Below are 7,492 nucleotides of genomic sequence, written 5' to 3' on the forward strand. Positions count from 1 at the left end.
CTGGAGATCGATGGGTCAGGGCTAAACCCCCAAGTTGCCTTTTTAGTTTGAGGGGAGGTACACAGGCACTGTCCCAAACCAGTGTTTCAAACTTTTTATGATGAGCCGAATCTGCCAACACCAGAGCTTCCAAAAAGGACAAAAGAACTTGTTTCTCCAGCTAGCAGAAAGTGTAGCTCATTTCCTCAATGTTACTTTCTGTTATGTATGTGAGGGAACCACTATGGGAGACTGATGGCCTTGGGAAGCTAGAGAGTTGGTGCCCACTGATCCAGTTCCTGACCCAATTCCAGTTCAGAAGGCCCAAATTAGCAACTTCTGGGTCCTAAAAACTTCAATTATTGGACAATACTGTGTAGCTAGAGAAGGAAAAGACTTCACCATTCCTGTAGGAAAGCTCGATTGTCTAGGACACACTCCAGCTGTCACTCTACACACAAACCCACACACTTGTGTCACAGTCACAGATTCATTCCAGTCCTGTCATACACCAAGCACTTTCTTCTTTTTGACACATACACACAGTCTGTCACACAGTCAAAGAGAAACACACCTGCTGTGTCATGAGCACACATGCAGTCACGAAGACATACCCTGGCCATTTCATGTGCACAGACGCACACACACCCCATTCCCTGTGTCACAAGACATCCCAGCCGTGGCACGTGCACTCTCATACAGACGCAACGTCACCATTCGCACGGTAGGGCACATCCTTGGCTCTATCACGCACATAATATTGCACACACCCCCTACACCATGTCTGTCACCACCACGGACGGTCCATCACACGCGGCCAGGGAGACGCCTGACCTCGTTTTGCCCCACCCCCTCCCTCAAGTCTTCATACCCAGCCACACTGTCGCCTTCTTCGGCTGCTCGCATTCGCCTCATTGCTTCTCCCACCCTTACCCGCACTGCCGACTGGGGCATGAGTCCGCAACGCCCTCTGAGCCTCGCCCTGCTTCGATGTCTCCTTCCGAAACTACACGCGGAACGCAAGAATCACTGGGATGCGCAAAGTGGATCAGGAGCGCACGCTCATTCGGCCCAGTGACCTGTGGGAATTGTAGTCCAGGGCCGGAAACGCAGGAGACGCCAGAAACCCAAGTTTGGGACGGCGCGTCCCAGGGGTTTCTGGAAGTTGTAACCTGTGCTCCGAGTGCGCAGGCGCAGGAACCCTTCGGGGGAATCCCTTTAGCAGGGAGCGTATGTTGAAGAGTGCGTGCGGAGGTGAGAGCAATAAACTGATAACGGAAACAGATGGCATACTTCGTTTTCAGTTATCAAATTTCAAAAACTAAAAATGTAGATGGTACACAATATTGTTGAGAATGTGGGGAAATGAGAACTTTCACACGTAGTGGGTGGAAATGACTACAGCTCTTTTACAGTTTTGTGTAGTAGCATTCACGAACTGTGAAAGCAAACCCCTAAGCAACCAGCATTTTTACATACAAGAATCTAGCCTACAAAAATGCTGGCATGAAAGACAAAGATGTGGGTACAGTAATGCTTACCAAAGCCGTGTTTGTAATACTGAAGAATTCACACTGTAATACTGAAGAACCTCAATGTTCGTTCTTTGAGACACTGTTAGTCTGTGCTAGCCAATATGATAGCTATTTGTGGCTATTTAAAATTAAATTTATTAAAATTAAATAAAATTCGAAATTCAGTTTCTTACTCACACTAGCCATGTTTCAAAGGCTCATTAGCCAAGACAGCTAGTGGCTACTGTATTGGACAAGAGGGATATAAACATTTCTAACATCACAGAAAGCTACATTGAACAGTGCTGGGTTAGGTAATAATTCAACGTTAAAAGGAATGAATTACATCTATAACTGACATGAAATGAAGTAGAAGAATGTGTTGAAGTGGAAAGGGCAAATGGCAGAATTATATGGATAGCATGATCCCATTTCTGTATAAAATAGCTGTGTCTTTATACATACATTCAGTGTACAGAAAAATCTGGAAGAATACCTGAAAATATTAACTTTGGTCATTTCTGTAGATAGGGAATGAGTAGGGGGACACTTTCATTTCTGACATTATTTATCATCAGTTGTTTGAATATTTAAAAACTGCAACAATTAACTGAATGTTGCTAAATCCAAATAAATATTTTTATTACTTATTTTGAAAGATTTTTGGCTGCCTTCTACTATCTCAGCGACGTACTCTTTCTTGAAATACTGAACTACTTTAGCTTAATAGACCTCCCTCATTTCTGTTTTATCTCCTCACTGAAAAGCATTAGAACATCTCTACAGCTATACCACTCTGAATGCTCCCGATCTGGTCCGAAAAGCATTAGAACATGGAATTACTTGAGTGATTAAAAGTAAAACAATAAGAAATTGATTGTGGCATCAGAAAAAGTGAAATCAGTTGGATCAATTTAAAATCCCAACATAAGTTTTTTTAAAACGTTTTTCTTTTTACTTTGTAATTACAAAAGCAATGCATGTTTATTACATGAAATATGAATATAGAACAAGTGCAATAACAGAAAAGATCCCTGTAGCCCATGGAGTGGCTGAAAATGATGATTGCTAGTGGGTATTGGTGTCTTTTTGGGCAATGAAAATGTTCTAAAATTGATTGTGATGATGGTTGCATAGCTCTTTGAATAAACTAGAAACTACTGAATTCGGCCAGGCACGGTGGCTCACACCTGTAATCCCAGCACTTTGGGAGACTGAGGCGGGCAGATCACCTGAGGTTAGGAGTTCAAGACCAGCATGGCCAACATGGTGAAACCCCTGTCTTTACTAAAAAATACAAAAATTAGCCAGGCGTGATGGCAGGTGCCTGTAATCCCAGCTACTCGGGAGGCTGAGGCAGGAGAGTCGCTTGAACCCAGGAGGCGGAGGTTGCAGTGAGCTGAGATCACGCCATTGAACTCCAACCTGGGCAACAAGAGCAAAACTCTGTCTCAAAGAAATAAAAAAGAATCTACTGAATTGTACACTTTAAATGGGTGAGTTTTAGAGTATATGAATTATATCTCAGTAAAAGTATTACAGAAAAGCAATAATCTGTGTTAACTAGTTAACCACCTGGAAAAATAAAGTAACTTCCATCCCTCACACATTAAAACAAATAATGTTCACGACATGTATAACTTAAAAATAGACTACCAGAGTGCTTATCAAATTACAAATTGATGTTATTATAATTTTGGTCGGTAGGTTTGACAGCCAAAACACAAATTATGAATTAAATAGTTAATAAATTATAGAAAATATAAAGTATGTTCCAGTAAACTTCCCTGCCTCCCTCAAATTTAAGTAGCAAATAAACTAAGGGAAAATATTTCAGATACAACAAACAGATAATAAATTTAAAACAAATCAACATATAGATGAATACAAAAATGTGTAGAAATAGGTAAAGAATATAGACTCTTAGAAGGAAAAATTGAAAATGACCAATAAATACTTGAATGCATATGTAAGCTTATGAGAAATAAAAGACATGGAAATATTATGAAAATAAAGGCCGGGCGCGGTGGCTTACGCCTGTAATCCCAGCACTTTGGGAGGCTGAGGTGGGCGGATCACCTGAGGTTGGGAGTTCAAGACCAGCCTGACCCACATGGAGAAACCCCATCTCTACTAAAAATACAAAATTAGCTGGGCTTGGTGGCGCATGTCTGTAGTCCCAGCTACTTGGGAAGGCTGAGGCAGGAGAATCGCTTGAACCTGGGAGGTGGAGGTTGCGGTGAGCCAAGATCGCGCCATTGCTCCAGCCTGGGCAACTAGAGCAAAACTCTGTCTCAAAAAAAAAAAAGAAAGAAAGAAAAGAAAAAAGAAAAAGAAAATAAAATGTTATCATTGGTTTAAGGACTGGGAAATGGTCAAAACAATTGTAAATTTTAAGAAGATATTCATTCACAATACTTTTGGTGGGAGGAATCCACTTACAACCTTTCTGAGAGTAACTTTACATAAATATTTAAGAGAAGCATCTCTTTTAATTCAGGAATCCATTTCTAGAAATGTAGTCCAATTCGGCAAAGTTTCCGACGTACACAAATTAGTAGCTCTTCTATGCACCAACAGTGACCAAGCTGAGAATCAAATCCAGAACTCAACAACTTTTACAACATCTGCAAAAATAAAATAAGATAAAATACTTAGGAATATACCTAACCAAGAAGGTGAAAGACCTCTACGAGGAAACTTCAAAACACTGCTAAAAGAAATCATAGATGACACAAACAAACGGAAACACATCCCATGCTCATGGATGGGTAGAATCAAGATTGTAAAAATGATCATACTGCCAAAAGCAACCTACAAATTCAAAGCAATTCCCATCAAAATACTGCCATCATTCTTCACATAACTAGAAAAAACAACCCTAAAATTCATATGGAACCAAAAAAGAGCCCGCATAGCCAAAGCAAGACAAAGCAATGGAGGCATCCCATTACCTGATTTCAAACTATAAGGTCATAGTCACCAAAACAGCATAGTACTGGTATAAAAATAGGCACATCGACCAATGGAACAGAATAGAGAACCCATAAATAAACCCAAATACAGTCAACTGATCTTCAACAAAGCAAACAAAAACATAAAGTGGAGAAAGGACGCCTTATTCAACAAATGGCACTGGGATAATTGGCTAGCCACATGTAGGAGAATGAAACTGGATCTTCATCCCTCACCTTATACAAAAATCAACTGAAGATGGTTAAGGACTTAAATCTAAGACCTGAAACTGTAAAAATTCTAGAAGATAACATTGGAAAAAGCCTTCTAGACATTGGCTTAGGCAAGGATTTTGTGACCAAGAACCCAAAAGCAAACGCAATAAAAACAAAGGGCCTGAGACTTAATTAAAGAGCTTCTGCGTGGCTAAAGGAACAGTCAGCAAAGTAAACAGACAACCCACAGAGCGGGAGAAAAATTTCACAATCTGTACATCTGACAAAGGACTAATATCCAGAATCTACAAAGAACTCAAATTAGCAAGAAAAACAAACAATCCCATCAAAAAGTGCGCTAAGGACATGAATACACAATTCTCAAAAGAAAATATACAAATGGCCAACAAACATAAGAAAAAATGCTCAACATCACTAATGATCAGGGAAATGCAAATCAAAACCACAGTACAATACCATCTTACTCCTGAAAGAATGTCTATAATGGAAAAAAAAATAGATGTTGCCGTGGATGCGGTGAACAGGGAACACTTCTACACTGCTGGTGGGAATGTAAACTAGTAAAGCCGCTATGGAAAACAGTGTGGAGATTCCTTAAAGAACTAAAAGTAGAACTACTATTTGATCCAGCAATCCCACTACTGGGTATCTAGAGGAAAATAAGTCATTATACAAAAAAGATACTGGTACACACATATTTACAGCAGCAGAATTCACAATTGCAAAAATGCTTAACAACCCAAATGTCCATGAATCAATGAGTGGATAAAGAAACTGTGGTAGATATATACAGTTGAATACTACTCAGCCATAAAAAGGAATGAATTAATGCATTTGCCTGGATTTATTTATTTTTCCTTTTTTTTTTTTTTTAAGATGGAGTTTCGCTCTTGTTGCCCAGGCTGTAGTGCAATGGCGCTATCTTGGCTCACTGCAACCTCCACCTCCCAGGTTCAGGCAATTCTCCTGCCTCAGCCTCCTGAATGGCTAGGATTATAGACACCCACCAGCGTGCCCGGCTAATTTTCGTATTTTTAGTAGAGACAGGGTTTCATCATGTTGGCCAGGCTGCTCTTGAATTCTTGACTTCAGGTGATCCAGCTGCCTCAGCCTCCCAAAGTGCTGGGATTACAGGTGTGAACCACCATGCCCGGCCTGGAGACTATTATTCTAAGTGAAGCAACTCAGGAATGGAAAATCAAACATCGTATATTCTCACTCATAAGTGGGAGCTAAGGTGTGAGGATGCAAAGGCCTAAGAATGACACAGTGGACTTTGGGGACTTGGGGGAAAGGGTGGAAAGGGGGTGAGGGATAAAAGACTAAAAATTGGGTGCCATGTACACTGTTCAGGTGATGGGTGCACCAAAATCTCACAAATCACCACTGAAGAAGTTACTCATGTAACCAAACACCACCTGTTTCCCAAAAACCTATGGAAATAAAAAATTAAAAAAAAATCAAAGACCCCCAAAATATTCAGAGTAGTACTTGTGGGAGTCATTGAGCAAGTAACATGGGAAGAGAGGAGGCTGCTTCCACCAGTGGTTTTGGAGGTGGAGCAGATGCTGATGATAATGAAGTCCCAGATGGGAAACGGGGATGGGTGCCGAGGAAAGCTCAAGGACCCTGCAGATGAGGACTCAGACCCACGATACTGGATGAGGCATCCATGTCACCATGGGAGTCAACCAGGGTAGTGGCCTCAGCTGAGGCAGGGGAAAAGCTGGGTTCCAAGAGCTCTAGTCTTCTCTTGATAAGCAAGAGAGACCAGGAGGTGAGAGATGGCAGAGGATGAGACAGGTGATATCAGTGACCAGAAAGAGCCCCTAAAAAGTAACTTCCTTTTCTTTCTGTTAGTTTTAATATAAAATTTCGCTTTAATATTTTTAGACAATTCTTTTTAAAAAAAATATTTATATCCAAAGGTTCTTACCACACCAACCACAGCCCCAATCTTTTTGCCCTAACCTCAGAATCAGTTAGTTGTCTCCTTTAAAACCTCTCTCTCTCTCACACACACACACACACACGCACACACGCAAACACACAGGAGAGAGAGGGAATATATAGTATTGTTTTTGGAGTATGAGTGTGTGCTTCAGAATAAATGGTTTCATACTCTATAAAAAATGAGATTCAAATTTTATAATCCATCAAGTTTTATTGGAACACAGCCATGCTGGATTGCTTGTGTATTGTTTATGGCAGCCTTTGCACTGCCATAAGTCTCCACGGTCACAATATCCACTCACTACCACTTATTGTTGTCTTTCAACAGCGGCATATAAAATCTGTAACACAGTTCATCTCACACCTAATAAAATAGACTCACACAGGCATAAATTTAGAAAACATCCCATGAACATAAACTGGTCCACGCAGGGTCCCAGACACCGAATCGAACTAAGAAACTCCCTCACAGCAAGACACACCCATCTGTTCAATTGCCAGACACTGTTCCAGGCGCTCATACCCAGGTAAACCGGTAGTGTCGCGCAGGTCATTTCCAGCGAACTTACCCCGGATTCCCTTGCTCGCTCACGTCTAAGTCCCCAGACACCCCAGTCCCATCTTCGCCTGTTCTAGACTCCAGAATGCGTTCCTTAGCGAAAGCTGAGAACCTTTTAATTCGCTCTCAGTCAACACCAAAGACCCTCAAGCAAAAGCAAGAGCTCCCGGGCGTCTTCGAAAAAAGCGCCTTTTGTGAAGCCAAGGCCAAGTTGCATGCTGGGAGCATCCCTGCTGTCCAGGTTTCAACTTCCGGAGACTCTCCCGCTGTGGACTACATTTCCCAGAAGTCTCCGG

General features: G+C 41.4%; 1 protein-coding gene across 6 annotated transcripts in view; it reads right to left on the reverse strand.

Annotated features, from left to right (window-relative positions):
* Nucleotides 1-7,464, reverse strand: part of LYPD5 (LY6/PLAUR domain containing 5) — a 30,798-nt gene extending 23,334 nt beyond the window's left edge. The window contains exon 1 of one of the 6 annotated variants that reach the window (XM_014342737.4): nt 7,207-7,464. The gene's annotated coding sequence lies outside the window, so the exon portion shown is untranslated. Of the gene's footprint in view, nt 1-850; nt 1,153-7,206 lie in introns of those variants that run through there. The other 5 variants (XM_008970821.5, XM_014342736.4, XM_063600357.1 and 2 more) reach the window with 5 other exon arrangements.
* Nucleotides 7,465-7,492: the final 28 nt, after the last annotated feature.

The sequence above is a fragment of the Pan paniscus genome, chromosome 20 (genome assembly GCF_029289425.2).
Source record: "Pan paniscus chromosome 20, NHGRI_mPanPan1-v2.0_pri, whole genome shotgun sequence".
In the NCBI taxonomy this organism is placed as follows: Eukaryota; Metazoa; Chordata; class Mammalia; order Primates; family Hominidae; genus Pan; species Pan paniscus.